This window comes from Centrocercus urophasianus, unplaced genomic scaffold (genome assembly GCF_019232065.1).
Source record: "Centrocercus urophasianus isolate 14NV4802_14NV808 unplaced genomic scaffold, USGS_Curo_1.0 seq_23, whole genome shotgun sequence".
Lineage (NCBI taxonomy): Eukaryota > Metazoa > Chordata > Aves > Galliformes > Phasianidae > Centrocercus > Centrocercus urophasianus.
The window spans coordinates 14,559,838-14,571,150 of NW_024884789.1; positions in this window are offsets into that span (position 1 = coordinate 14,559,838).

Genomic DNA, 11,313 nt, shown 5'->3' on the forward strand with positions numbered 1-11,313 from the left:
ATGATTGGAAAGCTCACGCACATACGCCAAAGCACGGCCGCCCGCCGCCCTCTTATAGCTGGCGCACGCGCACTTGCTGCTCGCACGCGGACGGCAATTGAGAGCGCGAGGCGCGCGGCTGGGCGGCGCCTGTCTGAGGGCTGTGGTGGGGCGGAGGTGGTGAGCAGTCCTTGTGAAACCAGGTGGTACCGTGCACCCATAGCAGGAGCTAGGGGAGCTACGCAGAGCCTGAGCTCACCGTCCTTCGGCAGCAGTAACGACAGAGGTTATCGCGGGGAGGAGATGGGAGAGCAGTGCCCGAGGTGCAGAATGCTGCCTGAGAAGCTGCTCTGTGAGTCCCGCCCCGCTGGAACACGGTGGGTTGGGACGCAGCAGCAGGAAGGCAGCGTTTGCACACACAGACTTCATGAAGCTGAGGGGCAAGATTCATTTTTTTAATCGGGAGCTCATTTCTGCAACAGTACATCTGCTGGAACGTGAGCGTATGTATTGCTGTGTGTGTGCCAACAAACTCAGCTGCACAGAACTGGCCCTATGCAGCAACATTGCTGCAGTCAGACTGTGACCAAACTGAATTCTTGCTTCTCGCAGCCAAAAGGCAAAGATGCACCAATGTCTGTTTGAGCCCAGGGTACAGCAGGAACCTGGGATAACGAGACACGTGTGTGGAAGAAGGGTAGGAAGAATAAAAAAGTGATTTAATGGTGCATGATGTGAATGGAGAAACCTACAGTGTAAGAATATAGTGCTAAAGAAGAATAGAGAGCAGAGACACTCACCCCCCCCCTCCAGCAAAGATGAAATCTAAGGAAATAAAGCAATTAAGGTAAATTTGTTAGAATATTTATAAGGAATTAGTATAATTCACAGCAAACAGCCTGAGGCCTGTAGGCATTATTGCAAAATAGGCTTATCAGGTAATATTTACAAGCACAAAGCAAGAGCGAGCTTAAATATAAGGAATTATGAAGCTACTGGCATGAGAAATACAATTAAACAGGAAGGGGAAACAGCAAAAGGAAAACGGTGTTTTGTTCTCCCAACTCTGTTGTCACCATTTAATTTTTTGTTTGTGGAGGTAACAGCCATGAAGGTGATAAAATAGCATTATTCCGTGCTTCAGGGCATTACATTTTCCTGGCTGCACACCAAATTTACCATTACTAGTGTACATATTTGGAGCAGCTCATGCCCATAGCATCCCGGTTTTTAATAGTGCAAATCTGATTACAGGAATTCTGTACACAGTTTGTAAGGTTCTTGCTCGGGTATTTAGGGCTGAGTGGATAGAGATCTCATTCTGCTGGTGAACAGCTGGAATTATTCCAGACGGAGCTGGGCTCAGCTGAGCTCTGAAAACGGAGGCTGTGTGACAACCTTCCTTATTCTTTATCGGACCTGTAATATGAAAAGGGCCACTATTACTTATTATGTCAAAAGGTTTAAAGTTAATGTTTTAACATGTTTCATACAAAATACTGTTGAGCTTTTCTAAATGATAATTTGGTTGCTGATAAACTCAAAACTGCCTTCAAATTGCTCAAATTGCCATTTGCAGGGCACCACCCAGCCAGCAGAGTTGTGCAATTTCCCATTTCTTACACGGGGTGGCACAACACGGCTGGAAATCTTTCCGGTGCTCTTGGGTAACCTAGAAAACAAGCAAACAAGGGGTCAGAGAGAACTACTCGCAGATGTTGAATAATTCTGTTTTTAAACATCAGACAGCTGCAAATATAAGCAGATTCTCACACGAAAACTTTACCAAAGAGAGCAGGCTTCTAAGAATAATACTCTGTCATTGTTAATTTTGTCTTCTATGTGGGAAAAATCAACTGCTACACAACTTCAAGTCTGAAATAATTCACAATTAACCTGTATATAGAAAATAATAATCTAAAACTACTAAACACAGAAACATTCACATTTTCATGGTCCTTTCATATTTTGCTTATTAGTAAAATGTCGTCTATTAATTCTAAAGTAAAAAAAACAAACCCTGTGTTACAAATGCCCTCTTTCAACTGATTCAGGCAACAGCTCAGGAATGCTGGAATTTAAAAAGTATTTGTTTGAAAGTCTGAGTTTGGATTTGGATGTAATTCCTCCCTGCCATTTTCCCTGTAAAGTGTAAAAACATTTTTTCTCCAACCTTTTCTTTTTCACTTTTGTCTTAGGCACCTGTGCTACACGATTACAAGAGCAACATATTATACAGTAATAATTCTCAGACATGTGGACAGGAACAAAGTAGTGTACAATATTCTGCTATTCCTGTGGTATTCCTGTAGGGTGCGTCATCATTTTATTTATAAAGCTGTGTGTACAATTGCAGTCTGTTATCACGCTGACGTAGCTAGCTAGTTGTGGTAGTTCTATCCTCTCTGTATATCATGGGAAAAATACTGAGCAGAAAGTGATCCTGTCCTCATCATGGTCCTCCAATACTGCAATACAGTTTATCCCAAACCTCCTTCAGCTACTTCAGATAGAACCCACTGTGCTGTAGAGGACTCATTCTTCGTAATCAGAATTGCACTTCCCATTCCTGCTGTTTTGCCCTTTCTTATGTCTCAGCAAGTACCTTGTTGATTAGCAGCCAAGATAGAAACTGGATCTAGGTGAACATTTGGTGTTTGTAATTCAGCTAGGGAAGTACAACAGTATAAAGAATGTGCAACTTTCGTAACAGCCAAGCCAAACCCCAGACCATTTTGAAGATATAACTATTATCTTTACTTAAATTGAATCTGTTCATTTGTGTGTGATTCAGGTTTTTTAACATATTATTCATATCAAAGAGCATCACAGTTTGTTGGACACAAACATTAATACCACAGTGGGAGTGGATAATGGTCATGTTGTTCACAGAAGTCACCGATATTCTTTGTTAGTATTTAAATAAGCTTTCTGTATCTGCAAATGGGCCATACCAGATACATTGCTATCCATACTGTATTTGCTAACTACTGTGTCCTCAGAGAATAGTAATTCTCAGTTGAAAATGGAAGGACTTATCAACTACAGGAATAATGTGGAAGAATAAAAGCAGTAAATCTCTTGCATCTGTCTTCTTGATAAAAATACCATTAAACAGTTCTAGTGCACCCTATAGTGTGTATGTATATATATATATATATACTTCAGTATACAGTTCAGTATAAGTGGAGGAAAGCGTGGCAGTCTCCTGTTAACTTACATTTTGCTATCTGTGCTGGAACATCTCCCTATCTTAGGGGGAAAAAAAAAAGCACTACAAACAGGTACAGATAACTGCTGTTTGCTGAGTTTATTTTCTGCACATGTATTTTTGGCCTGGTATACATTTTTATCTTATTGTGCCTTATAAAAATGTACTCTCTGCCATTTGCAGTACCAGTCTAATGTCTGCCATCATAATGTGCTAATAACACATTTTCTGTCATATTGTTGTCAGAACCCAGTATCAAATGTGGATGAGCCACACTAGCAAAACATTTCTGTGTAACCAGAAATGTGCAGCTCCCTTAATTTAAAACTGTTGAGTTTTTCCTTTGCTTTTCTGATGGTCAGGCTGTTATTCCTACTTGCATGCAGTGTGAATTCAGTGACATTTGGTTAAGATTGTTTTCAGTTTCTGAACGGAATTTGAGGTACCCCGTTACATGGACAGAAGATATCTTTGCTGGTTGAGCTTGAGGGGAAAGCTGGGTACAATTATATATTCTTTCAATTATTCATGACTTGGGTCTGAAGTGAATGTGTATACATTTTTCACTTATTCACTTTATAAAATTCAAAACTAAGCCCAGAAGCAGTTTTATTCTTGGCAGCATGACAAGTTTCCTTTCCTCAGCGAACCAGTCAAAGGAATTGTTCCTCAGAGAGTTTGTCATCCCTACATATCCCAGAGAGTCGAGAGGGTAGCTGGCATTCATTACACCCCCATCACACACAGGCTTGCGCGCTCTCTTTCCCTCTTCCCCCCACCTCCCTCTCTGACTTGTGACAACAAGCGCGTCTCGGAGGACTGGGTTTATATCCAGCATGTGGTTTCATTTGTGTATCTGATTTGCAGTTCATTAATCTAGAAAGCATTGCACAATTTTGATGAGGACAGTGTATCGGTGCATGGTCTGCTTATTCTGCTTTCTATCCCCAGTGCAACACACAGCTTTAAGAGAGGGAATTGGCTCTGTTTTGGAGAACAACTAGAACAAGAGCGGCTCAGGAGCCAAAACTGATGTAAACATACATTAGGAAATTGTTTTGATCTGGCCTATCAGGCTGCTGGCAATGCACCATGCTTTCTTGGGAGATATGCAAATCTGTGGGACACAACTTGACATGATTAAGGCAATGCATACAGAGGAGGTTATTGCCCTTCAGCAAAAGTATGATGTCAAGAAGCAGTGATTCTTTATGTTCTTGGCAGTGCAAGTAGGATCATGAAATTAGGGTCCTCTTGCAGATTCATTATAATTTAGGTATGGTGGTTTTTAGTTTTTTTTAGTTTTCAGTCTTGCTTTTTTACCTTTTTTTCTCTTAAGAATTTTTTTTTCCAGCTTTTATGATTGTAGTACTATTAGCTGTTTGTCTTGCAGGGGCACCAAAGGACACCAGTTAATTTGTAGTCTTTAAGTCTGTATCTGGAGTTACTATGTTAGTGTGTTGAGTCTCAAGACAAAAAAAGAAAAAAGAAAAAAAAAGCTAATTCTGCAGGAAAGCATCGACTTCTCCTATTTACTCACAGCACTGGAGTTCTTCACTTTGAAATTTAGTTGACAGAGATGGTGATACTCCTTGTTGACAGACATGCTCAAAAGTCATCTACATGTCTGAGTGGAGTCAGATTCATTTTGTTCCAGGGTTAATGAGGAATTACTGATCACTGCCTGGGAATTTGTGGGTAAGAACTGCTGAACTTAAGGTGAAAGACTCCATATCCTATTACTACTCCCCTGAGCCAGCCTAGCAAATAGCTAACTGTAATATCTTAATTAACCATGTGTTAGCATCGCCCTTATTCTCCCTTGCAAGCTGTACATACTGCTAATTGCATTAAGTTGGTACACACGAGCACAGACGTTAGTGCTACAGTGGGGCAGTTAGGAGTCAAGTTAGGAGTCTAACTAGCACCCTTTAATTTAATGCAAAATAAAAGGGAAAACAGCAGTGTCATCTGACGGAGAACAGAGCCCTTCTAACCTCTTGGACAAAACAGACATAACAGACGAAGGAAACCACTTTCTTTTTGCCTGTTGTGTGAAAAGACTAGCAGGAAGAGCACAGTGTGCGGCTCTGGAAGCTGTCATCTTTCATATGCCTACTGTGGACAACTACATAGAGACACATGTTCTGTGGCTTTGAGTGCTCGTGAGCCTTGCTGTGCTGGCTGCACGGTGAGAGGAAAGAGGCCGCATAGTTGGAGCGTGTTGCATTCTGGCTGCAGCTGGCATATGATTCATCAGGGACTTGTACCATCTGGTGCAGATAAGGGTCTATTCCGTTACAATGCCTTTACCAGAAACAGGGACCTGGAAGAATATCACAAAGCTATGATTAGTTTGCTGGTGCGAATTTCACACGCAGAAGCTGGCAAGGCAAAATCACATGCTCCAGTCTGTCCAGCACACACCAAATTCACATGCACTTGGTTTTCTGCTGGTGGTATAGACTTGAAAAAATATCTTAGGTTAGGTTTTTTCGTGTGCTTTGTTGTTGTGCTGTTTTGTTTGCTTTTGTGTTGTTGTTAGTTGTTTCTTTAAGTTTAACAAAGTCTAGTCCCAAAGTCATTTTTAGAGCTAACGGGCTCCCAGTGTTTTTTTGCCCACTCATCATCACGAATAATTTCTCTGAAATTTACTTCATTGGTACCAGTCACGTTTTCTTTAAATTCCCTTTTGGTTCTCTGTTGCTTTCTGTATTAGACGCAATTTTTTAATATAATTCATGTCTAAGCTTTCTGTGTCAGCCCATGGCCCATTCTTTATTCAGTGAGAATACTTAAGATTTTATCCTGTCCATTAACTTTAATGTTCATATAGTTTTTGAAGATTATATCATTTTTGCAATTAGTGTCAAATTAATCTATAATGGAAGGTAGGTAATGGCAGAGATGGAGGACCTTAGATTTTGACAGATATCCTCACTGCATTTAATGCATTGTATATTATCTCCTCGAATGACCAAAACCTTCGCTTGCTGACACTCTCCTTCTCCTCCCTGAACTCAGGCTTCTGCTCATGTACAAATAATATACTTGATCATAGGAAAATCTTTGAGAAAAAAATCTGAGAGAAAGTGTGTTGTTAGCCCTGATCATATTATAAACCTTTATTGCCAATTTCAGGCCTTAGCTCTGGCAGGTTGCTGGTGGACCTCTTTGGGTCGTAACACTGAAAGTCTACCACAGTTACATATATATATATGGTTTCAGAGAGAGATGAAAAAGAAGCCAAACTATTTGGTTAGCCAGTATGAATCAAGGAATAGTAATGTCAAACAGGCAGGCTAGTGGAAAGGAGGCTGAGAGGTGGGAAGAACAGTCATCAAAGGATCACTTCCAGATCAACAACAGCTGGGTTTAAGCATACCTCATTATCTGAGGACTTCATCATTTAGACTGATGAAACTAAAAAGAGGCAGACACAATGTGTCTTATATTATACTTATTTGTGTGTTTGGCTATAAGCACATCTGTCTCCAAAATACTTCAGGGTACAAAATTCTGTGTAGACCTGCAGCTCTAAACTACTGACTTTTTTGGATGCTTAATCTTGTTTATTCTTGGCTTCAGTGGATCCTAAGACTTTTTTTTTTTTACATGAGAATTTTTGGTATGTCTATATATATGTATGTATGTATGTATGTATTCTTTTTTAAATAAGCATTAGCAGGGCTATAATCATTCATTTATTCTGGCATTATGTGGCATCACTAACATTAAGTGATTGGTAATCCAAAGCTTCTTAGTGCACATGATCTGACCCTCCTGACTTCAGTGACAATTTTATTTAAGTATCAGTTCTAATGCTTTTTGCTGGGATGAAGATATTTTCTTTTTTCTTTTTAATTAATTAATTAATTAATCTATTTTTTGCATGAGTTTTCTTTGCGTGCTTTGCGAAGGTATCAAAATGATGAGAGAAAAATTCTCATGGGATGCTAATAGAGTTGGTGACAAAAAGCAAACAAATAAATAAATAGAAGCCCTGCACTCCTTCAAAAAGGTAATAACAACTAAACGTGGAAACTGTGAGAGTCTAAAATTAAACATAAAGATATACATAGGTAAAATGAAAGAATAGAAGGCATTACAGTGGGAGCAACGCAGACAAAGAGGATTTTCCCTTTCTGCACGTATTTATGGCGCATCGTGGCTGTTGCTCTGCTCTCTGCTGAACTACCGTGCCTAGCTGCACTTCTTTTGGCGCAGCACGCCATGCTCTGGTGCAGGCTGCAGAACAAGCTGCCTGTTTGTTTTCTACTGCAATTTACAGCCTGTTTTACCAGCACAGTTTGAAAGCTGTGGCAATTTAAATTAAATGATTACATTATTAAGTTAATGAGTAAAAACTCCTTTTCTTGGCTCCAATATGGAAGCCCAAACAGAACAAATGGGCCTGAGGACCACTCCTGAATTGGAGACAATGAATCAATGCCTTCAGCTTGTTTTTAAAATGAAGATTGAAATACAGAAAATCTGCCCAAGTTCTAGTTTGCTCTTTGCATTACCTTCATCAAGGAAAATCAGCATGGAATATGTGATTTCTTATTATCCCTATTCATTCAGTAAACTTGTAGCCTGTAACTTCTTTGTGCAAGGATGGTGTTAAGCTGCTGTTTAGTAGAGTGAGATCTAGGCTTCATCTGGAGCTGCTTAATGTTACTATAACTGAAATTAGCAATACCAAATGATTGATTCAGGGCTCGTGTAGCTGTAGGCCACATACGAACCTCACATAAGAGAAATGTTCTCAAGTCATTGAAACTTCCAAGAATTTGCTCTGTAACATTTTAAGCCTTAACGGTTTATTTAATGGTGAGTGGAATGCACGAGCACTTTAGTGATTAACCAGATCTTTAAGAACTCCCTCAACTACTACTCTCTTTTAATATGTATACCTAGATGCTTCCAGAAACTTAACTTGACATTTGTGGTTATCAGCCTTGTTCTCTGTCATACTGTGGATCTCAAGTTCAATAGAATTAGAAATGTAAGGAAATGGAAATGCATGAACAGCGTTTTGCAGCTAAGTGGTCACATATGAAATTAAATCAATTCTATTTATTGGCTAGAACACTGGGAAATAGATCCGCCTGAAAACAGAAAATTAAAGTCACTTGCATCACTGTTATTCACCTGAGGTAAGCGAAAACCAGCACAGCTTGGGCTGGAGTTGTCATTTGTGAGATGCACGCTCAGATAAAATACGAAGCGCACTTCAAGCATGGCAGTGTTGGGGCATGGTAGGCACCATGAGGAAATCAAAGGCAGCGTGATGTTTCTTCTGTGTCCCAAAGTTGTTAAATAACACCCCACGCATACTACAGAATTGATTAAATGAGAGTCTTCTGCAATGAAACAATCTAACACACTGCCCTGAGTGTCCAGATTAACAAATCGTAGAACTAGCTATTACTAAAAATGACTCATCAAGATTAAAAAAGGATAATGTATTCAGAGCTGTTGTCAAGTCCCTATTTAATGCTACTTTTTGTATTTGCTGTGATAAGCATTAAAATTTGCACACTCCTTGATAAATCGTTGTTCAGCAATGCTTTGAGGGTCCAGTAAATGCTTTGAAATTGCCACGGTGTAATAAATGGTTATTTGATAATGAATGAAATTGTTTGAAAATACTGTTAAAATGTCGAGTTTTAACATACAGAACATTACTCAAAAAGAGTGCAAACATGGAAACCACAGTGACACTATAAATATACTGCAACAAATGCATTTATTTGTACAGGGCAAATAGTAGGTGCTGTATGCAAACCAGCATAAATTGATATATGAACTTAATTTCAGTCTGTAAAAGTAATTGCATTGGTTTAACTTATTTAACTCTCCTTACAATACTATTTATAGCAGAGCAAGAAAGTAAAGAAATAAATGATGATAAATAGATAAAATACATAGGAAATGGGAATTGTTTTCCTGTTTAATTATGCTGTCATATAAAATTATCACAGAAATGCACTATGCCGACAGGAAGAATACATTAAAACTCCATTATGCAGTGCTAGAGTTGGCTAGCTTTTATTGCTATTTATTCCATGAATAGCTTTTCATCTTTTCAACTAGCACGAGAAGTTAAACTGTGTAAAAAAATGTAGTGGTGCAAAAAGGACAGCATGGCTGTGCCAGTTGACAGCCTGTAGCACAAAGGCAGGAAGCAAGAGCGTGATACCTTGCTTTTCAAGCACGAATCTGACTGCATAATAAAATCAGAAGGAAAAAAAAAATAGCCACTCAGAATACATAATTTTCATTCCTATCTTTTCTTCTCAGACAACTCTAATTGGAGAAAATAACACTTAAAAATTGTGGTGACGGGACGCTATTACAATTGCAGTAAGAGCAGAACCAACAAGCAAGCAAAATATAATAAGAGCATGTGTTTTTTTCCAAGCATGTGGTTTTTTCCAAGCTAGATTTTTTGTTTGCTTCAATTGGAAGCTCATCTGATCACTCATTTTCATGATGAACAGCACTAATGCGCACAGCGTTTTTTATCCTCCCTTCTATGTCTTGAGCTGGATGCTGAACGACAACTTCATCTGAAGCAGAAAGGTGCAGTTATTTATCTGCAGGGGACTTGATTTATATCTATCTTTTTAAGACAGTTGAACCCTGTTTTTGCTAGAAAATGGGTATCTGTTCAGATCACAAGTAAACATTATAATGCTAAAATTAGTGCTCATAATGTGGCTGCATTATTTTGGTCTCTCAGCTATATCACAGATCTTATATTTTTAAATTTGCAATTTCCAAAGCTGTGTGGCTAAGTAGGAGTTGGTGCTTTCATTAAGTTAAAAAACTTTAAATACAACTCTTGAGAGTTCCAATAACATCTGGAAAATACGATTCTTCAGAGACTCCTAAATTAGAGACATCTAGATTTCATTCATTTTTAAAACATTATTTTTAAGCATACTTTACAAATCTTTCTCATTGGATTGATGGGATTTGATCAATAAAGATAAGCAATAGTCTGAGTAGAAAGGGAACACCTTGAATGCTAGCTACCTGCAAAGAGAATCCTATTGGCAAACTGAAATCCCAGAAGACAAGGCAAGCTTTCTATGTAAGATGAGTGGTTGTTAAAGACTTTCCTAGTCTTCGTCATACTCATACAGAATAAAGTAACAGACTCACTCCATAACTTTATTCCTCCCATCTAAAATTATGCATATGTTATAAGAATGATTTTTTTAACCTGGCTGTTGCTAGAAGAAGGACTGCGACTAAACTAAGCTATCATTAAACTTTGTTAGGGATCATTTATTTTGCTCCAAAATTGCTTATTATTTACAGTTCTTACTTTAAAAAATTGAGTGTGGAATGCATTCAAGTTTCAGCATATATTCATATTTCAGCATTAATGCTGTTAATGTGCTCTCCAACAGTGAAAGCAGAGGATATTTTGGCTTGCAAGAATTGATTTATAGCCTCTATACTACATGAGCATTTCAAAAGGACAAAAATTGAAAGCATTATCTGAATGTCCACGCAAATCGAAGACAAGCACCTTAGTTACTTGTGTTATTTGCTGATCTTAAGCCATACTACCTTAGGTGACATCTACGATCTTTTTGGGGAACTACTGACTTTAGAAGTCCTAAACTCAGATGTGCAATTAAAACTAAGCTCTAGTTTTACATATGTATTGTGTCTAAATAATAGTGAAAGTTAGTTCTCTTCTCCACTAGTCCTAGAAATCCATCTCAAAGTACCTGGAGAACTGGAGACAAAACACAGCAGACAGACCTCATTAAAGTTACTGGTAATCAGCTGCTACGATATATAGTTATTGAAGTTCAGACACTGTCATTATAAAGATAAGAAAACCTATGTAACATAGATATAGATACTCCTAGTGAGCATCTATTTTAATTCTCACACTTTATAAATTCTATTATAATTTTTGCTTGGAGAGTTATCAGTGGCTTTAAACAAATCCCAAATGAAGCTTTAGAAGAATCAAATCTCATCTATTTTCAGCCAGAACAAAGAATGTGGAACTTGGTTCTGAGCTTTAAATTGGAAGTTCTCTTGGATATTTCCACTGTAAGCACTTTAGGCTATCGTAAAGGTAGTGACAAAAA